This window comes from Cupressus sempervirens, chromosome 7 (genome assembly GCF_028749045.1).
Source record: "Cupressus sempervirens isolate cs-2001-9-10 chromosome 7, ASM2874904v1, whole genome shotgun sequence".
Taxonomy (NCBI): Eukaryota; Viridiplantae; Streptophyta; class Pinopsida; order Cupressales; family Cupressaceae; genus Cupressus; species Cupressus sempervirens.
The window spans coordinates 771,701,444-771,718,519 of record NC_143124.1 but is presented as its reverse complement, the minus strand read 5'-3'; the positions used below and the strand labels follow the sequence as shown (position 1 = coordinate 771,718,519).

General features: G+C 36.2%; 1 pseudogene; it reads left to right on the top strand.

Annotated features, from left to right (window-relative positions):
• The first annotated feature begins 1,049 nt into the window (after positions 1-1,049).
• LOC149549598 (glutamate--tRNA ligase, cytoplasmic-like) overlaps positions 1,050-17,076 on the top strand; it is a 43,569-nt pseudogene continuing 27,542 nt past the window's right edge.

Genomic DNA, 17,076 nt, shown 5'->3' with positions numbered 1-17,076 from the left:
TTTGGGTATCATCCCCACCCCAGTTTTACCTTCTTATTCTTGGAGGGTTTCTGGGCTACCAAATTTTAGTGTTATGTGTTGTTGATGCATGTCTTTATCATGTTTACTCGATGTATTTACATGCATGCAATTTACTTCCACCTAAAAGTTTTATTGGTTAAAGTGTGATACTTCTTATTCACACCCCCCCCCCCCCCCCCCTTCATAAGTATTCTTCCTATTTGAATATTCCAACAACTACAACCTACAACATCAAACTAAATTGTAATATTTCACAAGAGGATCATACTTTTATAGTGTCTAAACCCATGATTAGACACATTAACTACAAACCTTGTTAACATTCTTGTACCCATACCAAAATCTTGGTATTAAATCATGTCTCAATCTAAAGTGGTGTTATTTGCATACCAAGTGAACAACCTTTTGAATTAAACTTTAAAATATTTACCTATGTTCATAAACTAACCAAAATATAGGAGTCAATGGGCAATTTAATCAAATTCCTCAACCTTGCCATTAAACTATGTAAATGAAAAAAGAAATTAATTATAAATGGTCTACAATTTCTATCATGCCCAAAAGTTTACTCTAGGACATGACAAAACACAAATTGTTGAATAAATGTAATTCTATTTACCTAATATGCCATGCAGAGACCGCCGTGATGCATGATTCTTACATGCATCAAATGAATGATGATGTTGATGCCTCACCCATGAGTAGGAAAATAAGAAAGTGTTTATTTTTGGCTCATTAACTTTGTTGCACATATCCTATTCGATAAAAATGGTTTGATTTTGGGGTTACAAATGCTAAATGACCATTTGTCAAACTAACTAAAGATAACCACTTGGTAACCCCTACATGGCTATACCTAGAATTTCACCTTTGGTGAATTTTTCATTTCCTTCCACTAAAAATGGTGAGAAGATACATGGTTGATTAAATGCCATTGCGACATCCACCACAAGCATTGCAATGGGATCACTATGGTAACAATGCCAACTACCATTTCCATGCTTGTGAGAAGGTACATGGTTGATTAAATGCCATTGCGATGTCTGCCACAAGCATTGCGACAGGGTCCCTATGGTGATGACACCAACTATCATCGCCATGCTTGTGAGAAGGTACATGGTTGATTAAATTCCATTGTGATGTCTGCCACAAGCATTGTGATGGGGTTTTTGTGGCAACAATGCCAACTACTGTCACCATTCTTGTTGAGGACATCACAATTGCAATGTCTGCCACAAGCATTGTGATAGGGTCATTGTGGCGACAATGCCAACTATCATTGCAATGCATGTGGCGGACATCGCCATTGTGACATCAGGCACAAGCATTGCAATGGCAGTTGGCATCACTACTACAGTGAGCTCGTTGCAATTCTTGTGGTGGACATTGCAATGGTGACGTCTGCCACATGCATTGCAATAGCAGTTGGCATCGTCACCACAGTGACCCCATTGCAATGCTTGTGGCAGATGTCACAATTGTAAGGTCTAACACAACCATTATGACGGGGTTGATGTCACAATAAAGTGGTTGCATAGTGATGGATAGATGTCATAATTGCGATGATGTAGGATAGATGTCATAATTTGTGACTAAAAAATAATGACGTCTATTACTATCGCAGTGGCGACACATTGCTGTCATAATTGTGACAAATAGCCATCGCAAATTGACGCCAAATGTATTAGTGTCCTAATGCTCACTCTAAAGATATTAATTTCCTAGGTTGTCATATAGATGTTGATGAGCTTATTGATTATGCATTTGCATCTTCCAAATCCATCCTTGGACCTCCCCCACCAATACTAAATAGTTCATTTCTTCCTTCCATCTTGGGTCATTATGTCCCTTCACTTCCCCTCCCAACTCTCCTAATTTTTCATCCATCTTGGGTCCTTATGTCCCTCCCTCTCCTATCTTTCCTCAAGATCCACATAGATGCATATCGTTGAATCCTTTTCATCCACCCACTTAGCCTTTCTCCTTCATGACTTCTCCTTATTGCCTTGGTTTGGAATTGGTCTTTGTCTAGTGAGGCATAACTATGTTAGCATTAGTCTCTTGGCTACGTTAGTCTTTAGGAAACCTCATAAATGGTGTTTTTTAACACCATCTCAATTGTATTTTTCAATACAACCCCTGACATCAAGTGTTTTTTAACACTTATTTGTTTGGTCTTACCCATTTTTCTCATGTGTTCTTCCCTACTTGCAAGTATTTGATCCTTATCCTCAAAACTCAGTATCAATTAACCCATCTAAATTTTTAAACAAAAAAACTTTATGCTTGACTTATGTCATAATCTTTTCTTTGTGTGCTAATTGTTATTGGTTTTTTTTAAGAGTCCTTGTTTGATAAGTCTCTCAGAGATGCATAGCTAGAGGACTTGGGGCATGAGGCATATATTTTTTTGCTACATTAAATTGGGTAAGTTGTCATCATAGCCATTTTGACCTTTATGTCTTTGATGCTTATGTTAGAATCTTTCCACATTCTGATCTAATATAAATCATATTCATATTTTCATAGTTGCACTTGTGACTAGTGATGATTGTGTGTTTTTCTGATGTCCATTAATAATGGCCCAATGATGAGAATAAGTTCCTTTACATTCTCTAATGAATGATGAACACAATTTCCTATGTTATAGTTGCTCTTTTGAAAGTATACCATTGCATTTTCATGTAGCTTGCATTATTGGACTTCATCTTAGTTTGCATTTTTAGGATGAATTATGAGTTTGAGAGGGTTTTCCCTTCATTTTTTTGTCGACTTTTAATCAACTATGGTCATGTTTTGATCCTCATTTACTTATCTACTTTTGTTATATCAATCAAAATTTCTATCTTAAATAGTTGATTGATTTCGAAGCATTCTATTTCTTATGAAAAATTTTCTTTTCTTCTTTCTATTTCTTTTCATCTCTTCCAAACTTCAATCTTCCATTTTCTTTTATCCCACTTTTTTTTCCTAATTCAACTTTGGGGCATCATATTTCATTCTTGATGATCTACCTTGGTTCTATAATTCTTATATCTTTCATCTTACATCAAGAACTTTATCTTTTGTTTGATTTGATCAAATTTATCAATTCATTATTTCTCCTCTATCTCATTTCAATTTCGATCACCAAGGGGCAGTACCCATCAACTTCAATCCTTGATTCAGTTTTATCATTTTTATCTTCAAATTTTTTAAGTCAAAATTTATTTGTATTCTTTGTCCTGATGTGTTCCCGAATCAACCACACATCTAGGTTCTTTTGTGATCCCAAATCGATCTCACACTTCAATTTCTTTCTTTAACTATATGTGTTCCCAAATTGATCACACATTAGTCAAAGAGGGGTAAATGTATGCACCCTAAAATGGTCACCTAGACTATGGGCCCCTATTAGTCAATTTATCAATTTCCTGAATCAATGGTTTGCAATATTTTATTAAATCAATTTTCTTGATCAAATTTGATTATTTCATTTCTAAGGTTGATCATTTTATCCTAAGTATTATTTAATTAAAAGAAAACCCCCTTTTAATTAAATAAAATAAGTCTCTATTTAATCAAAAGAAAACCTATCTTTTAATTAAATTCATCCACATTTAATTAATTAAGAGAAAAACCCCTCTTTTAATATAATTAAATATTTCCTATTTATTTAAAAGAACTTGCTCCCTTTTAATTAAATAAATCCCATGTGAAAAGGCAAATGAAACAAATGAAAATTAAATAAATTCCTTTTTCCTTCCCTCATTTAATTATTCTCCTCTTTTCTCATTGGTAGAATTTTGTCTCACATGGATCAAACTCTATTATCTCATATTGGTTGTGAGAAGCTTCCCACCTCCACATTTTTCTTTATAAGGGAGAACCCTCTCCTCATTTTTGACATCCATTACTATGCTATTATTATGTTGCAATTTTGGAGAGTGATTTTTGGAGAAGTTTGAGCATTAAAGCTATTTGTGGAGAACTTCTATCTTATTGTCTTCTTCTCTCATGCATACATGGCTTCCATCATCATGATCCATCCTTGCATTTGCATATTAGCTTAGATCCATATTTGTTTTCATAGATTAGTATTGAATTAATATTACATTTTCTTTCTTGCATTTTTTTGCATTGTTATCATATATATTAGTTTTCATCTCCATTTGCATGCATTTTGGATCCTTGAATCTCTTGTTTTATAGTGTATTTGTATGGGCACAAACTAGGTCAAATTGTGGGCCTCCATTACAAACCCTTGCACTCCATTAATAGAGAGATATGAGCCACCATTCAAGACCTCATTTTTGAGCAATCTTGGATATAATGACTCATTGAAGTGTGCCCACATTTTAGGTATACAATAGGTATGTATGTTCAAACAACTACTAATAGGAAAGGATGGAGAAGAAAACCTCTAGTCTTGCCCAAGATTTTCATCTGATACACTTTTACATATTAAAAGGCGCATACCCCAGTTCACATATATGTTAAGTTCATCCTAATTTTAAATAGTAATATCAAAAACATCCTCTTTACTAGGTAGGTACAAGAATCTGAATGTATATCTTGATAAGATTAATGAAAGATTAGAGTGATGGACTTGAAATTTTTGTGTTTGATAGAGATGTTGTGATCCCTCCCTCCCTTCCTACTGACATGGGCATGAAACTTATTTAAAACACTAGTAGTGTAAGTAATTCAAAATATATAATATTGTTTAGCAACCATTTTATGCCTAGTTTTAATGTGTGTCTTTTTTCTTAGGTAGTTGTTTCTAAGATTACAATTTTTAGAATCTATGTTAGAGGTTTCTTTGAACATCTAAAATTAACCTTAAACCTATCTAGTTTGTTGATACTTTAATGAACTTTAATTGTTATTTGGATTATTGTTGTCTTTGTTTCAAATTTTGGTTGTTTGTGCTAATTAGGGATGAAAAGGTATCAAATTTGCATTGCTTCCCAACATGATGTTAAACTGAGAAAAGGATACTCCTTTCTTCTCATTATATAATTATGACTATATTGCTAAAATTAAGGGTCTCAAAAGAGTCAAGGCAAGAAGTTTCAAAAATGTTCCATGATTGGGATTATTAAAATATTGAGTGAAAAATGTAAATGGGGCCAACAAGAAATTTTTTTTACTGATTGTACAGTGGTAGGATTAATACAAGATCTTGAATCATTGAAATTCTTAGTTATGCAAATGATAACAAATATTCTTCTATGCAAAAAATCCATAGTATCAAAGCAAAACAAGACACTTTTCCAAACCTTGTTAGAGATAAAAAATTGCTCAATTCAAATGTACATATAGGTTGATATCTATATAATCTTTACACCTAGGGAGCCAAAATTGGATAAATTGATCAGATGACATTCTAAACCATTGAGAGAACTAAAAGTGTCAAATAAACTCAAGCTAGACCCAGATATAACATCCATGGGAAGAAAGAGAGAGTCCCAATCAAACTAGAGAGAAAGCTACCCAAATAGAAGCCTAATATAAATAAAATATAAGCACGATACATATATTTCTCTTGGTTATAGAGATAAGAATAGACTGCAAAGGAATTACACTAAGAATATCCAAATAGAAAATGGAAGCAAGCACTACAGAGAGAGAGAGAGAGAGAGAGAGAGAGAGAGAGAGAGAGAGAGAGAGAGAGAGAGAGAGAGAGGGGGGGGGGGGGGGGGGGGGGGGAGACAGAGAGAGAAACCAAAGGAGGGAGGGAAAAACAATAAAACAAACACAAGAAAAATGGAGCTAAACTTATAAGATGTCCTATGCCTTATGGTACCACTCTATGCCCCTCTGGTTGACATAGATGAGCATGTTTGTTGTGGCTAGAAGACACATAAAGTTGTGGGTGATTAGCTCCATGTGATGCATAAAATACCTCTTATCTTTCATAATCAAGATTGGAAAGACTTCAACTAGCATGTCCAATACATTATATTTTCTCCTTTTGGGAATGTAGAGGTCATCATAAATGTTCCCTAAAACTACATCTAGTTCATTGAGAAAGGGTTCCTTAAAAATAGCCTTGAAGAAATCCCTAAGAGCAAGTTTATCCCTATCCACATGCAATATAGTTACAATGAACATGGCCAAAATGTGAGTGTTATGCTTGGGCTTGTCAACTAAAGTTGAAAACTCCTCACCTAGGATAACCTTGATGGCTCAATTAACTAGGTAATCCTTGGATTTGACCATCTTACTAATGCTAAGGATATATATTTCCCCCCAGAATGTCATCTCTCTATGACTAGGTTTCATCCTAATTGACATATCCATCGCACAAACCACAATGCCTAAGAACTCAAAATAGATAGAAAACTAACCCTACAGCTCACAATGACCTCATCTACAAATTCACAGTGTTTATCTTGAAGAGTATTAAATATTTGGAGCAACACCATTAGAAGATGTCATCCCTTTTGGTGCTCATGTTGAAAATCTAGTATATCTTAAAACAAAATATCTATAATTGTGTGATAGCACAATCTTGTCCTTCACTAAATACATTGTCTATTACTTAGTAATTTGTAAAGTACAAGGTAAAACTTACTAAATTAAATGTTAAGTGGTACATGTGAAATAGATATTCAAGCAGGTAGATTAAAAGAGTCTTGAGTTTTAATGATTGTAGAATGTGTAGAAATTTTTAATTTCACCTGTAGCTTGCTTAAAAATTGGGTCTAAGTTAGATGGTTACTTAGTTAAATTAATAAATGACCTCGCTAGAGAGTGGAGCCAAAGATTTGATAATTTTAAGGTTAATAAACTAGGTGATTATGATATGTAACTCCATAAGGATTTCAGAACTAGCCAATTAGTGCACAAATGAAGTATCATCAGTATTATAAATAGTGAAATTTTATCCTTTAGCTCTAGAGTTTGCTAAAGCATATTTTATTTTATTTCCTTCCCTATATATATGTTAAAACCTAATGCCTTCAAATTTGTCCACAATGCTTAGTGTTGTTTTGAATTTTGAGTTTAATATCCAATTTGGTGCACATCTTTTTAAGAGTGTATTAAAAATGATTTGTGAATCTCCTTCTACTATTAGTTTCTTAATTCCCACATCCAAGCTTAGTTAAAGCCCTTCTATGAGATCTTCCAATTATACCAAGCTATTAGTTATTATCCCTAATAGTTTAGCCCATTTGAGGATCCATTTGTTAGAGTTGGAGATAAAGAATCATAACCTAGCTATAATTGAGTTACCCCTAGAGGCACTATCAAAATTCACCTTTGTCCAGCCTAAAAGAGGGGGTTCCCATTTATAGTTCTCCTTGGCTTTCTTATTAGTTTTGGAGTAAACCCTAAGGGATTTGATTATTTTATTCCATTTCTTTTTCATTAGAGCATCCCATTATGAGAAAACTCCTTCTTCCTTGGTATGATTCCTCATATAATTATTAATAATTTCAATGATACTAGATTCTACTTTGTTTAGGAGAGAGTTAGGTTTGTTGAACATAATTGGTCAATTCTATATTTTTTTTGATGTTACAAAAAATGTCAAGTATCTACCAAGCTATCAATGTCTATCAAGCTCACTTATTCAATATAGACAATCTACAGTATATGACAAGAACATTTAGTGTCTAACAAACTCATTCAGGCATTAAAGGAAAGTTAGTGAAGATTCAGTGTTAATTGGGCTCACTCAGTTAACAAAGGAAAGTTGGTGTGGAACTAGTGTTAACCTCATTCACTCGATTACCAAGGGAAGTTTGTGAAGATGTATTATTTATAGAGCTTGCTTGGTTAACATAGGGAAATCATTTCTGAGTTAGTGTCTACTAAGTTGGGTTGGCTAAAAAAGGATTTTTCCTATGACAACATATTGAGTTTAATGAATTTATTTGTTAGTTCTAACCAACTCAAGGGATGAATATTAATTGTTTAAAGTCGCATTCAAGCCAACTTGACAATGTAAATGATAGAAGTATAAGGTCAATTTGTGGATTGAAGAAGAGAATGTGTGGAAGATAATGAGATGAATTGATGCAGTGCAAGGTAGGAGAATCCCCAAAGGAGATGTCCTAGCCCCCAGTGATAACCACATAGTAGAAACACAATAAAAAACCAAGACAACTTCAAGATCTGATACCAAATCACAACTCTTTATTTATAAAATAATTGTTTACATGCAATATGCCTGGATGTAAGGCCTTCTGGGTTATGGCCAAATTCAATAGCAAATACAATAACAATTTTGCAAGATCCCTCAAGATCCAATCCAAACCCTAATCCCAACTAGTCCAAATCCACACTCTAGTAGAAACCTCTAAGGAAGATCTAAACTTGTGCTCACAAGCCCACCAAGCAATCTCCTTGCTTCTAAACCGCAACAACTAGCTCTTCTTACAAACTCACAACTCCACCACAATCCTACTATAATCTACATCACATTCAGTACTCTATCCATAAACTCAGGAAAACTCACCCTTAAGTTACTCCCAAAATCACTCTTTTCCTATTGCTACTTAACACTAAGCCTAAACACCTATTTATTCTTGCCAAAATGGCTTACAAAACATTTTAGATTATCACATAATAGATAGGTCAACCCAATAATGGTTTGGACACATCCCAATACAAGATCTTATCATAAATTTCATGATCAAAATTAATCCTACAAATCATCTCGCATCAAAAATGTAGAAAACTCACCCAAATGCTGACACTCAGCATCAATGGGAAAACTCAGTACATGAAGGATATCTTAGTACACACTATGGAACTCAGTACACACTACAGAGTGAGATGGTATAACATGCTAACCTAAGTGTTAACATGACATGGGATAACTTCAACTCAGCTTAAACTATAAAATTACTAGTACTCAGCAATTCTTGTCACTTAACAATGACTATAACTTGACAACAACTGGCATAATGAACACAAATAAGTAGGATTACATGTCAAACCAGGATGCTCCTGCATAAGACTCCCAAGGTAAATAGAAAAGTGTGTCCCATAGTTTGATACCCAAAGATAGAGAAACAACCATCTTCATCTTCACCAAAGGCTTCCATTCCAATAGGGACAAGAAAACCAATCTGCACATCATCCACATGTACATCATTTTGTTAAACATCAGAATCTCAACCATACAATCAGCATGCTCACTCCCAAGATCAAACTAAACATAATGCTTCAATAGAAAAACCTCATTCACATCATCAACTACTAAATCCACACCACCAAAAACAAACTTCACATTAGTAGTAATATGTAGATCTCTATCAACACATGCCAAACTCACAATAGTAGCAATCCGATTTCTCACAACAAGATGCTCTACAATATACAAGTCATTACCAACAACAAACAGATCATCCACAACAAAGTGCTTTGCAATATCCATGTTAGATTCAATTAACTAATCATGAAAACCAATCTCCATCCCAATATCAACAAGGTTAGGAATATCCTCAGTAATAGCCTCTAGTTGCTCTACAAGTTCTATATGAGACTCCAAAAACTAATCAACAAAACCAATCTCTTCCCTCTTGATAGTGTTATGCCATCTTCTCTCTCAAACAAGTCTTTTAACCAGCTAGACAACTCCCTTCTAGATTAGTAGGCTCCAACTTCACAAACATCCATGGAATACCTTCCTCACACCGTCTTTAACTCGATCAGCCAAGATAGCTTCAAAATGAGTAGTCATCTCAGAAAACCTCCTCTCCACCACATCATGGAGATTTACAATCATCTCAGGGTCTAATCCTCTCAAAGCCATCTCCCAAGATCTTCATAAACCCTCTACAACAAATCCTTCCCATGTTCCTTGTGATAAAACCAAATTGTTTGCAAGTTAGATCACAACATACCACCTCACATGAATAATCAAGAACCACATCACAAGTCCAAGACCATAGATCTACACTCCGCAAACTCTCTATGGATATGCCTCAACAAGATCATTCTTCCATCTTTGCATCCACTGATCCATCTACAAGCCTTCTATAATTGTAAGTCAAAGCCATGATCTGCCACATTGCAACAAAGAGACCTAAGACTCTAGCAAGAAAATCCACCATGAAATCAAGATCTTCTTAGATCTACTTTTCTAACCCAATTCTTTGTACAAACAACCATAACTTCGATGATCTATCTACACACTCGGGAAAAACTAGGCTCTGATACCACTTGACACAGTGCAAGGCAAGAGAATCCTCAAAGGGTATGTCTTAGCCCCTAGTAATAACAACACAATAGAAACACAACAACAAAGAAAGAAAGATGCAAGATCTCATACCAAATCACAATTCTTTATTTATAAAATAACTGTTTACATGCAATAAACCTGTTTGTAAGGCCTTCTGAGTTATGCCCAAATACAACAACAAATACAATAATAGTTCTACAAGATCCATTAAGATGCAATCCAAATCCTAATACCAACTAATCTATATCCACACTCTAGTAGAGACCTCCAAGGAATACATAACTTGTACTAACAAGCCCACCAAGCAATTACCTTGTTTCTAAACTATAGCCACTAACTCGTCTCACAAAATTGTAACTCCACCATAATCTTGTTGTAAACTACCTCACATTTTGTGCCCTATCCGCAGACTTAGGAAGCTCACCCTTAAGCTACTCCCAAAATCACTTCTCTCCAATTGGTGCTTAATGCTAATCCTAAACACCCTATTTATACTTGGAAAAATGGCTTACAAAACATTCTAGATCATTACATAATAGAGAGGCCAACCCAACAACTATCTAGACACATCCCAAGATAAGATTTTATCATAAATGTCATGATTGTAGAACTCATCAAAAATGTAGAAAACTCATCCAAAATATTGATACTTGGAATTAGCAAGAAAACATGGTACATGAAAAATAGGTCAGCAGACACTGTGGAACTCATCACAAATTGTAGAGCGAGATGGGATAACACACTAACCCAAGTGTTGACATTAGATAACTTCAACTCAGCTTAAGCTTCAAAATCACTAGCACTTGGCAATTTTTGTCACTCTACAATAACTATAACTTTGCAACAAATGGTAGAATGAACACAAGGGTATGTGTAGGATTATGGTGTACCAAACTATGGCCTTAAGTGGCAGTGAAAAATTAGCAAATCAGGGTTATGTCAACTTGACACATAATTTTAAAGTGGTTATAGAATTTATATCAAAAATTTGTAAGAAAATAGTCTGTAGAAAATTTAATGTAGTTTCTAAACTACTAGGCCTTATCTGCAGAAAAAAAAAATGATTGGTCAAAAGTTTGGATTTTAATATAGTACTACAAAAAATTTAGGGGGAAAATAAAAAGTAGGTTATTGTCTAACCACCTTAATAAAAATCAAATGATAATTATTTTTTAATATAATTATAGACATAAAAAGTAGATTCATGTCTGGATGTGGCATATTTTTGGGTATTTTTATTCCAAATAAATAATTAAATATGAATTTTCTACCAAAACCTTTTTAGAAAAAATAAACTCTCATGTCTGACCACCTTAACTAGTAGAAATTTTACCAAATTTTATTTTTATTTTATTTTTCTTATACTAGGTGAAGCATAGAATGTGACACAACTTTTAGATTCAAAAAATGTTATATCGTTTGAAAGTTATAGCTATTTTTCAATCAATATGTCAATCAACACTTTACAATAATCCTCATTGAAAATTAACTAATAAATACTTATCAAACTCATAATTTGACAGCAATTATATCGATGGAATCTCGTGAGTGATATTAGAAAACCCTTTTCATTTCATTGAACTTCAATCAAAATAATATTGTTCGATGGCTACTCGAAGTCAAGTGTCACTAAAACCCTTCTCAAACATATTTTTTGGGTTGACCAAATAGGCTTGGTAAATACCAGGCCTAATCAGATATCTGATCTGAAATCAGATATTGATATTTGATCAGCCTAACAATTTTGCACTCATATTTGGAAGGAAATTTCAAAAGGGGGATTATTTTAAATTTTAAATTTAGAGGGAGACAAGTTTAACTGGAAATAAACTTAAGAGGGAAACTTAGATAGTTTTAGAAGAAAATTTATTTCGAGAAAGTGTGGACATTAATATTATTAATATTATATATTATTATAATTATTATTACATTATACTAATATGTATGATTATTATTATTAATTATATATAGTAATATTATATGACTAAATTATTATATATAATATTATATAATTATTAAATATAATATTGTCCCTTCAATCCCTCGGGATACATGTCATCATAGAATGTGTTGAAGGGGGTCATAGGTCACCCTATGAACACCTTCGACCCATGTGATATATGTCGTCAAGGAATGGGTCAAAAGGGGTTATAGATCACCTTATGACCCCCTTTAACACATAAGAATGATTCTAATATGTCTCTAGGGGTCCCCGAGCCATATATTTCATCATGTAATGGGTCAAAGGGCATTATAGGTCACCCTATGAAACCCTTCGACCCATATGAATGATTCTAGTATGTCCTCAGAGGTCCTAGGACCCCTAGGGACATATGTCATCATGGAATAGCTCAAAGGAGGTCACAAGTCAACCTATGACCATCATTAATCCATATAAAAGATTCTAATATGTCCCTAAGACCTCTAAGGACATATGTCATCATATAACGGGTTGAAGGGGGTCATAGGTCACCTTATAACCCCCATCGACCCATATGAATGACTCTAATATGTCCCTAGGGGTCCTATGACACCTAGGGAAATTTGTCATCATGGAATGGGTAGAAGGGGGTCATAGGTCAACATATGACCCCCTTCGACCCATATGAAAGATTTTAATATGTCGACATATGTCATTATGTAATGGGTCAAAGGGGGTCATAGGGTGACACCCTTTGACACATAAGAATGATTCTAATATATTCTTAGGGGTCCTAAAAATCTTAAGAACATATATCATCATGTAATAGGTTGAAGGGGGTCATAGGACACCCTATGACCCCTTTTGGCCTATATGAAGAATTCTAATATGTCCCAAGGGGTCCTAGGACCCCTACAGACATATGTTGTCATGTAATGGGTCGAAGGGGGTCATAAGGTGAACTATAACCCTTTTCGACCCACATCAACAATTTTAATATGTCCCTAAGGGTCCTAGGACCCCTAGAGACATATGTCATCATGAAATTGGTTGAAGGTGGTCATAGGTCAACCTATGACCCCATTCGACCCATATGAAAGATTTTAATATGTTCCTAAGGGTCCTAGGACCCTTAGGAACATATGTCATCATCTAATGGGTCAAAGTGCATCATAGGTCACCCTATGACACCCTTCAACCCATATGAATGATTCTAATATGTCTTTAGCGGTCCTAAGAACCCTAGCAACATATGTCATCATGGAATGGGTCGAAAGGGGTCATAGGTCACCTTATGACCCCCTTCGACACATAAAAATGATTCTAATATGTCCCTAAGGGTCCTAGGACCCCTAGGGACATATGTCATCATGTAATGGATCAAAGGGGGTCATAGGCCACCCAGTGACCCCCTTTGACCCAAATGAATTATTCTAATATGTCCTTGGGGGACCTAGGACCCCTAGGGACATATGTCATCATGGAATGGGTCAAGGGGGTCATAGGTCAACCTATGACCCGCTTCGACCCATATGAAAGATTCTAATATGTCCCTAGGAGTTTTGGGACCCCTAGGGATATATGTCATCATCTAATCGGTCAAAGGGTGACCTATGACCCCCTTTGACACATAAGAACTATTCTAATATCTAGGACCCCTAGGGAGATATGTCATCATGGAATGGGTTGAAGGGAATCATAGGTCAACCTATGACCCCCATCAACCCTTATGCATGATTCTAATATGTCCATAGGGATCCTATGACCTCTAGGGACATCTGTTGTCATGTAATGTGTCGAAGGAGGTCCTAGGTCACCCTATGACCCCCTTTGACCTATATGAACAATTCAAATATGTCCCTAGGAGTCCAAAGACCCCTAGGGATATATGTCATCATGAAATGGGTCGAAAGGGGTCATACATCACCTTATGACCCCCTTCGACACATAAGAATGATTCTACTTGACTTTAGGGGTCCTAAGACCCCTAGGGACATATGTCATCATGTAATGGATTGAAAGGGATCATAGGCCATCCTATGACCCCATTCAACCCATATGAATGATTCTAATATGTCTTTAGGGTCCTAGGACCCCTAGGGACATATGTCATCACGGAATGGGTCGAAGGGACCTATGACCCCCTTCGACCAATATGAATGATTCTAATATGTCCTCATCATGGAATAGGTCGAAAGGGGTCATAGGTCAATGTATAACCCCCTTTGACCCATATGAAAGATTATAATATGTCCCTAAGGGTCCTAGGACTCCTACAGACGTATGTCATTATGTAATGAGTTAAAGGGGGTCATAGGGTGACCTATGACCACATTCGACCCATATGAATGATTATAATATGTCCTTAGTAGTCCTATGACCCCTAGGCACATATGTTGTCATGTAATGGGTCAAAAGGGGTCAAAGGTCACCCTATGACCCGCTTTGAACCATGTGAATGATTCTAATATATCCCAAGGGGTCCTAGGACCCCAAGGGACATATGTTGTCATGTAATGGGTCAAAAGGAGTCATAGGTTACCCTATGACCCCCTTCAACCCATATGAATGATTATAATATGTCCCTAGAATTCTTAGAACCCCTAGGAACATATGTCATCATTGAAAGGGTCGATAGGGGTCATAGGTTACTTTAAGACCCTTTTTCAACACATAAAAAGGATTCTAATATTTTTTTAAGGGTTCTACAATGCCTAAGTACATATGTCTTCGTGTAATGGGTCGAAGAGGGTCATATGTCACCCTATGACCCGCTTTGCACCATATGAATGATACTAATATGTCCCTAGGGGTCCTATGACATATGTCATCATGGAATGGGTCAAAGGGGGTCATAGGTCAACCTATTACCCCCTTCGACCCATATGAAAGAGTCTAATATATCCCTAGGGGTCCTAAGACCTCTAGGGACATATGTCATCATGTAATGCATCTAAGGGGGTCATAGGTCACCCTATGACCCCCTTGAACACATAACAATGATTCTAATATGTCCTTAGGGGACCTAGGACCCCTAGGGACATCTGTTACCATGGAATGGGTCAAAGAGGGTCATAGGTCACCCTGTGACCTTCTTCAACCCATATGAATGATTCATATGTCATCATTTAATGGGTTGAAGGGGGTCATCGGTCACCCCATGAACCCCTTCGACCCATATGAATAATTCTAATATGTCCCTAGAGGTACTAAGACTGCTAAGGACATATGTTGTCATGTAATAGGTTGATCAGGTTCATAGGATGAATGATGACCCCTTTCGACCCATATGAACAATTCTAATATGTCTCTAAGGATCCTAGGACCACTATGGACATATATCGTCATGTAATAGGTAGAATTGGGTCATAAGTTACACTATGACCCCCTTTGATATATAAGAACAATTCTAATATGTCCCTAGGTGTCCTAGGACCCTTAAGGATATATGTCATCATGGAATGAGTTGAAGGTGCTCATAGGTCACCCAATGACCCTTTTTTACCCATATTAATAATTATAATATGTCCCTAGGGGTTCTAGAAATCCTAAGCACATATGTCATCATGTAATGGGTCGAAAGGGGTCATAGGTCACCCTATGACCCCCTGCGACCCATAAGAAAAATTCTAATATGTCCTTAGGGTTCCTACGACCCCTAGGGACATATGTCATCATGTAATGCATCAAATGACCTCCCTCAACCCATATGAATGATTCTAATATGTCCTTAGTGGTCTTAAGAACCCTAGAGACATATATCATAAAGGAATGGGTCGAAGGTGGTCATAGGTCAACCTATGACCCACTTTGACCCATATGAAAGATTCTAATATGTCCCTAGGGTTACTAGGACACCTAGGGACATATGTCATCATATAATGGGTTGAAGAGGGTCATAAATCACCCTATGACCCCCTTCAACACAAAAGAACTATTTGTATATGTCTATAGGGGTCCTAGGACCCCTAAGGACATATATGTCATTATGGAATGGGTCGAAGGGGGTCATAGGTCACCCTAGGACCCCTTTCAACCCTAATGAATGATTATAATATGTCCCTAAGGGTCCTAGATCCCTAGGGACATATGTCGTCATGTAATTGGTTAAAGGGAGTCATAGGGTTGACTCATATGAATGATTTTAATCTATCCCTAGGGCTCCAAAGACCCCTAAGGACATAAGTCATCATGGAATGGATCAAAGGTGGTCATAGGTCAACCTATGACCCCGTTCAACCCATATGAAAGATTCTAATATGTCCCTAGGGGTCATAGGACCTCTAGAAACATATGTCATCATGTAATGGGTCGAAGGGGGTCATAGCTCACCCTATGACACCCCTCGAACCATATGAATATTTCTAATTTTTTTTAGGGGTACAAGGACGCCTAGGCACATATGTCATCGTGGAATAGGTTGAATGGGGTCATAGGTCACCTTATGACCCCCTTCGATACATAATAATGATTCTAATATGTCCTTAGGGGTCTTAGGACCCCTACAGACATATGTCATCATGTAATTGGTCGAGGAGATCATAGCTCACACTATGACCTCCTTCGACCCATATGAATGATTCTAATATGTCTCTAGGATCCCTAAGGACATATGTCATCATGCAATAGGTTAAAGGGGGTCATAGGTCAACCAATGACATGCTTTTACCCATATGAAAGATTCAAATATGTCCCTAGAGGTCCTAAGACCCCTAGAGACATATGTCATTATGTAATTGGTTGATCTATGACCCCCTTCGACACATACTAACCATTCTAATATGTCCCTAGGCATCCTAGGACCCCTAGGGAGATATGTCATTATGGAATGGGTTGAAGAGAGTCATAGGTTACCCTATGATCCCCTTTGACCCATATGAGTTATTATAATATGTCTCTTGGAGTCCCAGGACCCTTAGGTACATATATCGTCATGTAATGGGTTAAAGGGTGT